Below are 10,878 nucleotides of genomic sequence, written 5' to 3'. Positions count from 1 at the left end.
TGTTTCCAACCCTGGCATTTGAACAAAATAGCTCAGTGGCTGAACAGGTTTTTTTTCTCCCCTATAGTTTATTGTAAGCAACGACATTGTTGGTACGAATGGTGACTTTGTTGTCCACACAGACATTGTGAAGACAAAGGAATGCACAAATGTGCACACGTATGTTTTAGTTCACTCCTACACCAACATTTGAGGAGTTGCTTACGCCGACAGTTGGAGAGTTTGTTGCTACTGCTGCTAACTCTGAAACTGAGTAGTCCAAGACAAAATCTATGTAAATACACATATTTGACTATTCTTCTGAAGATAAGCCTTTGCACCTGAAATATAAAGCTTTTTAAAACTTTCTGCATTTTTAGACACTTTCCTTATTCTCTTTTCATTCATTTTCTACTTCACACACACACACCACACACACACACACACACCACACACACACACACACACATATATATATATATTATATATATATATATATATATATAATATATATATATATATATATATATATATATAAATAATAAAAGGATAAAATTAATTAATAATTTTACCAAATAGTTTGGTATGTTAAAGTAACCTTTTTAGGTAAAATTATACAAATATTCTATAATTATAAACATAATTATAATCAGGGGTCAGCTAATTGCTTTACCACACACCTAATTTAGAAATAGGAGTTAAATGCCTCTTCTACTACCATAAAGATCTCCCAGATAGTAAAACACATTTTTACGTTGGCAAAAAGAAAAAATTACGAATCCACACGACTTAAATTAACTACATACGCATTTCGAGATTAAAGTGAAGTTATGTTTACTTACTTATTTCTCATCTTTGGTGCAGCATTTCGAAATATAAATTTGAGAGTGTCAGGAATGTATGCGATCAAGTGCCATTGCATAACCAATATTCAACCACACTTCCAAAAATATATAGCCGAAAAAATGTGTGTTACTGTCTGGGAGATCTTTATGGTCATTCATTCATCATCATTGTTTGACCGTGGTCGAGACTTTCATAGTCTTTTCAAATGGCTAATAATGTGTGCGCGCGCCACTACTACACACATTGGAAAGCATTGTACAACCAAGTACTAAAGAAGATCTTTCCTCCTCTATGAAACAAAGCTGTTCCCGCTGGACGTCAACCCAGTATTTCTAAGCTACGGACCGAGTGATTTATTGTAAGGTTATCTCCCTAGATAGATTGCCTTCACTACGGCTAAGGAGCCCTTTCTACCCCATCTTTATGGTAGTAGAAAAGGCATTTAACTCCTATTTCTAAATTCGGTGCGAGGTGAAGCAATTAGCTGATCCCTGATTATAATTATGTTTGTAATCATAGAATATATATATAAAGACTCCCTTTGGTCATAAATGACCATGGGATTGCACCTGGAAAGATCCCCTCCAAAGTGCAAGCCCGGGCAAGGTTGTTTATGGAAGACCAGCAATCGCCCATGTATACCGGCCTCCCTTCTCCACGCCACCAATGTTATCCAAGGGAAAGGCAAAGGCCAATACAGCTTGGCACCAGTGACGTTGCAACTCATTTCTACAGCTGAGTAAACTGAAGCAACATGAAATAAATGCCTTGCTCAAGAACACATCATGCAACCCGGTTCAGGAAACGAAATCACTATCCCATAAATACGAGCTCTAAATATGGAGCCATGCACTTTCACAATTGTCTGTCACAATTTCTGCCTGTTAATTGCACGCACAAGGGCTTTGGTCAGAGCATCCCTGTCTACAATGCCATGGTGTAGGAACGCACCCTGAACCGCATGGTAATGAAAACAAAAATTCTTAACCATTCTTTCACCAATTAAATATTTATTATATTTCATGACCATTGCACAGGTTGTATTAATATGGGTTGCTTACCATTTTACTTACACACAGAAAAGAGTTTGAAATAACATGCACAAATGAAATGGAAACCAAGAGGACAAAATGTACTTAGTTTGTGTATATATATATACTGCTATAAGAACATATATTACACATTGCTCTTCCTTGTATTCCCTTCCTTGATCCACATGTCTTAACCCTTTTGTTACCATATTTCTGTTGAGATACTTTGTGTTTCTTTCAATTAATTTTAAATATAACAAAGAATTTAGTAAAATAACTAAGTTACGGGGATGTAAACTCACCAGCATCGGTTGTCAAGCAATGTTGTGGGGACAAGCACAGACACACACACATGCGCACACACACATATATATGACGGGCCTCTTTCAGTTTCCATCTACCAAATCCACTCACAAGGCTTTGGTCAGCCCGAGGCTATAGTAAAAAACACTTGCCCAAGGTTCCACGCAGTGGGACTGAACCCGGAACCATGTGGTTCGTAAGGAAGCTACTTACCACACAGCCACTCTTATGGCTTCTTGATTATTTATTGATTTTATCTTTGCATTAAATAATTGAAATAATATTTTGGATAATTAAAGCATTTTACTTCTAATTGAGGTCTCTGAAGAACAGAACTGTTGTATTTTATGCTCGTATTCAGATAATGAAAGGATTACATTCTGGCCTTCCATATCAAAAGTCGATAGTAGTAAATCTGTAGGTCCTGTATTTGCCATACCGTTGAGGCGCCTCTGGTTAATTTTTATAAGATCACTTTTGAAATTGGTCCTTTGTTTTGTTGAGATTCTGTTTTTTCTTTCTGTCGAATTGAACCAGCCAGGATCCCTGGTCTGGTGGTACGAATCGAAATCGAATTGAACCAGCCAGGATCCCTGGTCTGGTGGTACGTAAAAAGCACTATCCGACTCGTGGCCGATGCCAGCGCCGCCTCAGCTGGCTTCCGTGCCGGTGGCACGTAAAATACACCAATCCGACCGTGGCCGTTGCCAGCCTCGCCTGGCACCTGTGCAGGTGGCACGTAAAAAGCACCCACTACACTCACGGAGTGGTTGGCGTTAGGAAGGGCATCCAGCTGTAGAAACATTGCCAGATAAGACTGGAGCCTGGTGCAGCCTTCTGGCTTCCCAGATCCCCGGTCGAACCGTCCAACCCATGCTAGCATGGAGAACGGACGTTAAACGATGATGATGATGATGATTCATGATGTACTGAAATTACTTCTTTGCTTGGATAGAGGTGAAGGTTAGTGACTGGATGAACATCTGGCTGTATAAATTCTGCCTCACCAAATTTTGTCTGACCTATGAAAGCATGGAAAATTAGGATGTTGGAATGATTAAACCTCCACCATGTATATATATGTGTATATATGTGTATATAAATGTTTATGCTTATACACACGCATGTAAAGTGCACCTCCTATGCACACACATTCATATATCTAGACAGTGGTGAAACTGGTTTATGCGAACTGCTTATCATTTTTGTAAAAAAATGATTACAGGTTGTTGACCTTTTTGCTGGATGCTAATGGGAGACTCTCTTGGTTAATCATGTCACAGTTGAATGATTCCACCCACCTGTGCTTAGCAGCTGTTCAGTTGCCCTGTTAATGTTTTGAAATAAAAGTTAATTATCTTCCATTGTTGTATTCCATTTTTTGTGTGTCTTGTTTCAGTCATTAGACTGTGGCCATGCTGGGGGCACCACTGTGAACAACTTTGACCTAAATGAATCAACACCAGTACTTGTTTTTTTTCTTTGCAAGCCTGGTACTTATTCTATCATTCTCTTTGCCAGACTGCTAAGTTATAAGGATGTAAACACACCAACACTGGTTGTCAAGTGGTGGTGGGGGACAAACATAGACACACAATAAATATATATATATATTCTCAGTAACAATATGCACACACACACACAGAGAGGACCTCTTTCAGTTTCCCGTGCCGGTGGCACGTAAAAGACCCACTACACTCTTGGAGTGGTTGGTGTTAGGAAGGGCATCTAGCTGTAGAAACTGCCAGATCAAAACTGGAGCCTGGTGCAGCCATCTGGTTCGCCAGCCCACTGTTAAACCGTCCAACCCATGCTAGCATGGAAAGCAGATGTTAAACGACGATGATGATGATGATGAGATTCACTCACAAGGCTTTGATCAGCCCGAGGCAATAGTAGAACACACTTGCCCAAGGTGCCATGCAGTGGGACTGAACCTAGAACCATGTGGTTGGGAAGAAAGCTTCTTACTACACAGCCATATCTTTCACCTATGAGTTTGGAAGATTTGTAAAGCTTATTTCTTGACTGTGATAAAAGAAATATATGGCTGGTTATCTGTTCCTGAGTATAAACTCAGTGTAATTGCTTGCATGTACGTCCATATCTTAACCTTCTGCTGCTTTTCACCTGTAATGCAAACACTCAAAAATTTACCGTTATGACTGCTTGATAGTTCCATAGCCAAGCTGTCCTCTGTTTTAGATGCTCAGCCACGCAACCCTAGTTTATTTTATGGCATAATTAATATAAACAAATATTTCTGTATTGTGATAATTCCTTTATTGCGACCTTCTTTCTTGTTTATCATTTGCTTGTTTCAGTCATTAGACTGCAGCCATGCTGGGGGCACCGCCTTGAAAGGTTTAGTCAAACAAATTGACCCCAGTACATACTTTCTTAAGTCTGGTACTTATTCTATGGGCTTCTTTTGCTGAACTGCTAATCTACAGGGATGTAAACAAACCGACACTGGTTGTCAAATGATGTTGAGGGACAAACAACATAAACGCACACACACAAACAAACGCATGCGCGCACACAAACATATGCTTTTTTCAGTTTTTGTGTACCAAATCCACTTTAGTTGGCCCAGACATATAGTGGAAGACTCTTGCCCAAGGTGCCACACATTGGGACTGAACCCAAGACCAAATGGCTGGGAAGCAATTTCCTTAACCTCATAGCCATGTTCATGCCTTTCTGTAGAGACACAATTTTCCATGACTTTTCCTTAATCTTCATAATATCCAATCTAGACTTTGATTGGTTAGCTGAACAGTACGTGACACTTAACGACATCTTTTTGCATTTGATTGGTTGTTTCGAAATGTAACTCATCGTTGACTTTGTTAATTTATGAAATATCTCATCAATTTTTTAAAATTCTCTTCCTGCCACTCTTTCTCTGTGTAGTTTGTTATTCTAACCAATTTAATTAACCTAAACCCCTCTTCAGCCTTCAATTCACTCTCATATCAATTCTCCTACTGCCACTTGGACTCTGATTGCTTGTGTGATGGGATCAGCAAACCTAAGTGTCAAGTGACAACCTTTGACACACTGCCACGCACGCCCACATGCGTGTGCTTGGGAACATCATCTTTGTGACCATATTACATTTAATGATAATAGCAATGACAGTAATGAGGTAACAAATTTTTCTGCAATAAATTTCTGAGTTGACAGGTTAAGAAACGCTAATTGGATGCTTTCTTTTAATCACAGATGAGTTTCTTGAAAGCTATTTCCACAGATGCTGGTTGCTAAGCAGCTTAAACATCTTGTCTATAAATTCAAGCACAGAGATAACAAATGATATATTTAGAACATCATCTTCAGGTTCTCTCGCAACTGTTGCTGCTTGACATTGGCATGCCACTCCTGACACTTTTGCAGTCAGCCATAACAATTGTTCTTCTCTATTATGCGTAGCAAAGTTATGGTGTTGTGGACATATCAGGTCCTTGATATTGTCATACCACCGAGCTGGTAGAAACGTTAGCACGCCAGGTACTTCGTCTGCCGCTACGTTCTGAGTTCAAATTCCGCCGAGGTCGACTTTGCCTTTCATCCTTTCAGGGTCGATAAATTAAGTACCAGTTATGCACTGGGGTCGATGTAATCAACTTAATCCATTTGTCTGTTCTTGTTTGTCCCGTCTGTGTTTAGCCCCTTGTGGGTAGTAAAGAAATAGATATTGTCCATACCGGGCAAACTTTCTGTTTTATCTGTGCAAGTCGTTCCTGTCTGTTATCATATTTGATGACTTGCTCCATGTCCAGATATTTGTTTTGTGCTGTGCATGAGATGTGTAACAACCTGAAACACATGTACTCAAATGCCTGGATTCTTTGCACTATGCCAGCTGTAAGAGTTTAGCTCTCATACCAATTGCAGAAGGATTGAAGTTATCAGGGACTCGAAAGTTTTTAAGTCTTGTTGGAAGACTTTGTCTCTTTAACCCTTTTGTTACTGTATTTATTTTTTGTGATGATCTGCGTTTCTTTCAATTACTTCAAATATAACAAAGAATTTAGTAAAATAATTTAGTTATCATTCGGCTAGTGTTAGGAACATGAATTGTGACAATGGTTTGATGGAAGATTTTAATTCAAAACTTTTGAAAACAAAACAGTTGTACTACAGAGCCAGAGCCGGTTTCAGCCAGGTTAGTAATGAAAGGGTTAAACTTATAGTGAACTTATCAGTCAATACTTTCTAGTGGTCAACTTTAGAAGTATCCAGTATTTCTACAGATTTTGACATTGATTTTTGATCGGTGTAGGCCTGGCTGTGTGGACTGCAGGCTTGCTGGGGACATTACTTAACCCACATAGCTTTAGGTTCAGTTCCTTTGGGCAAGTTGTCTTCTGTTGTAGTTCTGATTGTTAGTCTTTCCAGTCCCATAGTGTTTTGTTAGTTTGTTGGAATCAGCATATCAGAGTGTCTAGTGATGGCCTCTTTCTCTTTTTTCCCCTCTGTCCGTCTGTCTGTCTCCCTCACACACAAACAATCTTTGTGACCATATTTAGTTTAATGATAACATGAATGTGTGTGTTTGTTTGTGTGTATGTATGCATGTGTGCCTCTATCAATGTTTACAAAAAGAAAAGCTTGATTTTTTTTTTTCATAGCTTCACGATTTCAGTGATGCAATTGTTTGTTTAGAATGACATTGTAGGATAGGTATGAGATGCCAGATCTGATTGGTTTGAACATAAAGCAGGTAGAATGTTTGAGCCAGATATGGTTTGTTTACATTCTAAATTGTTAAATATGAATAGGGCTCTTGTCTTTGAAATCCTTGTTTGATAAAAAACTTTTCTTACTGAAAGCATTTCAGATTCTTGCAAAAGGTATGAAGTGGTATCAGAAAGTTCTTGGACTAGTTATGTTTAATAAGAAATACTTTATTTACTTAAATTTTAACATCTCTTTTGAAATAGTCACCTTGCATTCCTGCCATTTTTGGAAATCCGTCTTGGAAGTCATTTTCAGTAAGTGAGTCAAGGACCTTCTGTGATTCGCTCTAGGTCTTGATAATGGTGTTAAAACAGTGATGTTTGAGCTGCATTTTCATCTTGGGGAAGAGTTGAAAGTCCACAGGTGCTAAATCTGGTGAATAGGGTGGGTGCAGAAGCGATACCATGTGGCTTTTGGCGAGAAACTCACAAGTGAGGAGATCCTGTTGACGATGCATTTTTGTCATGAAGAATTCAATTCTTTGCGCTCCGCAGATCCAGTTGCTATCGCAAAATGCCCCCCCCCAACACTTTAAAACATTGCAGTAGAACTCTCGATTGACAGTCTGCCTAATACCACGTTTCTGGAGGTGTCACTCATGACAGGTCATCCAGATTGCTCATCATCTTCCAGAGATGCTCTTCTGGCACTCGTGTCACTTAAAACATGTCATATGACCCATTGCCTCGTCACTGTAAGCTTGCTGAAGCAGGCTCAATGTCTTTGTATCAGACTTCCCAAGTTTAACACAAAATTCCACGTTGGCTCTTTGTACCTTTCTATGGCAAAATCACAGACTACAGCACACATGTGATCACTAACGCACAAATTTCACAACTTGTGAAGTAAACACAGCAATGTCACTCAGCACACTGCCTCATGAAGATCACTTCTAGCTCTAACTGCACATGCAGCTGTGCGCTGCCATCTGTTGGCGTACTACAGAACTAGTGCAGGAACTTCAAAATACCACCACATTTTTACGACAATTTCTAATTTACGTAAAAGTAAGTGATTAGGATGTATTAAAGTGTTTTAAACTGATGTTAGGTAGGTATTATATCGTCAGTTATTATATATATATTATATATATATATATATATATATATATATATATATATATATATATAATAATAATAATAATAATAATATGAGGGAATATTATTCCAAACTTACAGGGAAACATTCAATTTAGAAATACTAAATGAAATTCCAAAAATATAATATGTATATATATATAAATTAGAAAAAAAGCCCACCTTTTATCAATTCAATAATGAAAAATTAAATTATACCATTTAAAAAAATTACATCTTATAGAAAGATTAATATAAGATACATACATACATACATATATATGAAGATATACATTTATATGAAGATATACATATATACATACATATATATGAAGAAAAAAAATACCTTTATCAATGGTATAATTAAATTATACCATTTAAAAAAATTACATCTTATAGAAAGATTAAATATAAGATAAAACATAACAATGATTAAGTAAAGGGCAAAATAATAAATAAACTGTATATACTTGGTAGAATAAATATATACGTTTTATTTATTATTTTGCACTTTACTTAATCATTGTTATATGTTTTATCTTATATTTACTCTTCTATAAGATGTAATTTTTAAAAATGGTATAATTTAATTATACCATTGATAAAAGGTATTTTTTTTCTTCATATATATATATATGTATGTGTGTGTTTATATATATATATATATATATATATATATATATATATATATATATATATATATAATAATAATAATAATAATAATATGAGGGAATATTATTCCAAACTTACAGGGAAACATTCAATTTAGAAATACTAAATGAAATTTCCAAAAATATAATATGTATATATATATAAATTAGAAAAAAAGCCCACCTTTTATCAATTCAATAATGAAAAATTAAATTATACCATTTACAAAAATTACATCTTATAGAAAGATTAAATATAAGATACATACATACATACATATATATGAAGATATACATTTATATGAAGATATACATATATACATACATATATATGAAGAAAAAAAATACCTTTTATCAATGGTATAATTAAATTATACCATTTAAAAAAATTACATCTTATAGAAAGATTAAATATAAGATAAAACATAACAATGATTAAGTAAAGGGCAAAATAATAAATAAACTGTATATACTTGGTAGAATAAATATATACGTTTTATTTATTATTTTGCACTTTACTTAATCATTGTTATATGTTTTATCTTATATTTACTCTTCTATAAGATGTAATTTTTAAAAATGGTATAATTAATTATACCATTGATAAAAGGTATTTTTTTTCTTCATATATATATATATGTATGTGTGTGTTTATATATATATTATATATATATATATATATATATATATATATATATATATATATATATATATATATATATATCTCACAGTACCAAATATAACCTATAACAATAAACACTGCTACTTTGTTGTGTGATTAACAACTTCAAGGGTGATTACTTCATATGTATGTATGTATATATATATATATATATGAGTTTTTCAGAATATGATGAGCAATCTGGATGACCTGTCATGAGTGATACCTCCAGAAACGAGGTATTAGGCATTGAGAATTACTTTAGGTTAGCTTTTAGTTTCTGGTTACTTTAGGTTAGCTTTTAGTTTCTTTACGTTGCAAAACTCGCAGCTACCAAACTTGTGTGATCTACGCACTTATTCTAATCATTATATTGTTTATTCTTGGTCTCTTATTATTATTTACTAAGACACGATTTTATTGAAATAGTAAGAATTCTGAAAAACTCTTTTAAAATGCTAAGTATGTACAAAAAAAATTATTGTAAAAAAATCTGTAATCAACAAGGTCTTTTTAGAAATTGAAAAGTAAACTAAAGAGTAACCTAAAGCAATCGTCCTTTAGGTTGTAGGTCACATGCCAAAGTAGCACCCAATAAGCAATGGTTATCTTATGTTGGTTATGTTGTAACCATTTGCACAATAACAATCCAATACTCTAACACAGAATCGACAACAAGACTTATTGCTCTCACATTTCGACTTATTGGGCTCATTTGTTTATAGACTCGTCCAGTCCACTGACAGTCATGTAGGCGTGTTGGTTCACTCCACAACAGAGACAAAAGTTTATTTTCTGAAATAGTAACATTTATTGTTTCTTGGATCAAGATATTGATTTAAATATAAATAATATGTAGTTTCAGTCTCGTTTGTCATTTGGAGAGACTGGAATTATTCTCTTGTCTGGCTAAGTTAACATCAAAGCATTGTTTCTAGAATTTTTGTTATATTTCCAATGCTTGGTATTTCCTTATGCTGTTTTGTTTATATTATCATCAACGTTTTCTCTCTCCTTTCCTTCAGTGCTGGCATGGCTTGTGTTTAAGAAGTTTGCTTCCTAACCATATGGTTTTAAGTTTAGTCCTAATGTGAGGCATCATAAGCAGGTACCTTCTACTATATATAACCCAGGGCTGACCAAACAGATATAGAAGCCTGTTGTGTGTGTGTGTGTGTGGACATAATGAGTGGATGTATTGTCTAAAAGTATTCCAGCCATGACCATGCTATCAGTTTTGTACATCAGAGACTATATTGTCCAGTTTATAATTCAGTAGTTTACATGATTTAGTGTGACTTGAAGGAAACTTAGCTGGTGCTTTTACCAAGTTAAGCAACCATGTAGAAGCATTCTCATTGACTTGGTACCAAAATGTTTGAAAAGCTTCCACCAAGCTGTTTCAGTATTTCTTTATTATTCATCTTCTACACCTTACTATGTATACTGCAAAATGAAACATGGGTCACGACTGCTGAGAACATGCGTAGGCTTGGAAGAAATGAAGCTAGTATGATTCACTGGATTTTTAATGTGAGTGTGCATACATGTTTGTGTGAGCGCCCTGAGAGAAAAGTTGGACATAA

At 35.4% G+C, this 10,878-nt stretch overlaps 1 protein-coding gene across 1 annotated transcript in view; it reads left to right on the top strand.

Annotated features, from left to right (window-relative positions):
• The window catches only part of LOC115228205 (E3 ubiquitin-protein ligase TRIM33), a 158,304-nt gene that overhangs the window by 35,033 nt on the left and 112,393 nt on the right, over positions 1–10,878 (top strand).

Source organism: Octopus sinensis, unplaced genomic scaffold (genome assembly GCF_006345805.1).
Source record: "Octopus sinensis unplaced genomic scaffold, ASM634580v1 Contig09956, whole genome shotgun sequence".
Lineage (NCBI taxonomy): Eukaryota > Metazoa > Mollusca > Cephalopoda > Octopoda > Octopodidae > Octopus > Octopus sinensis.
Note: the sequence above shows the minus strand (reverse complement) of the source record. Positions and strands in the feature narration are given on the sequence as shown.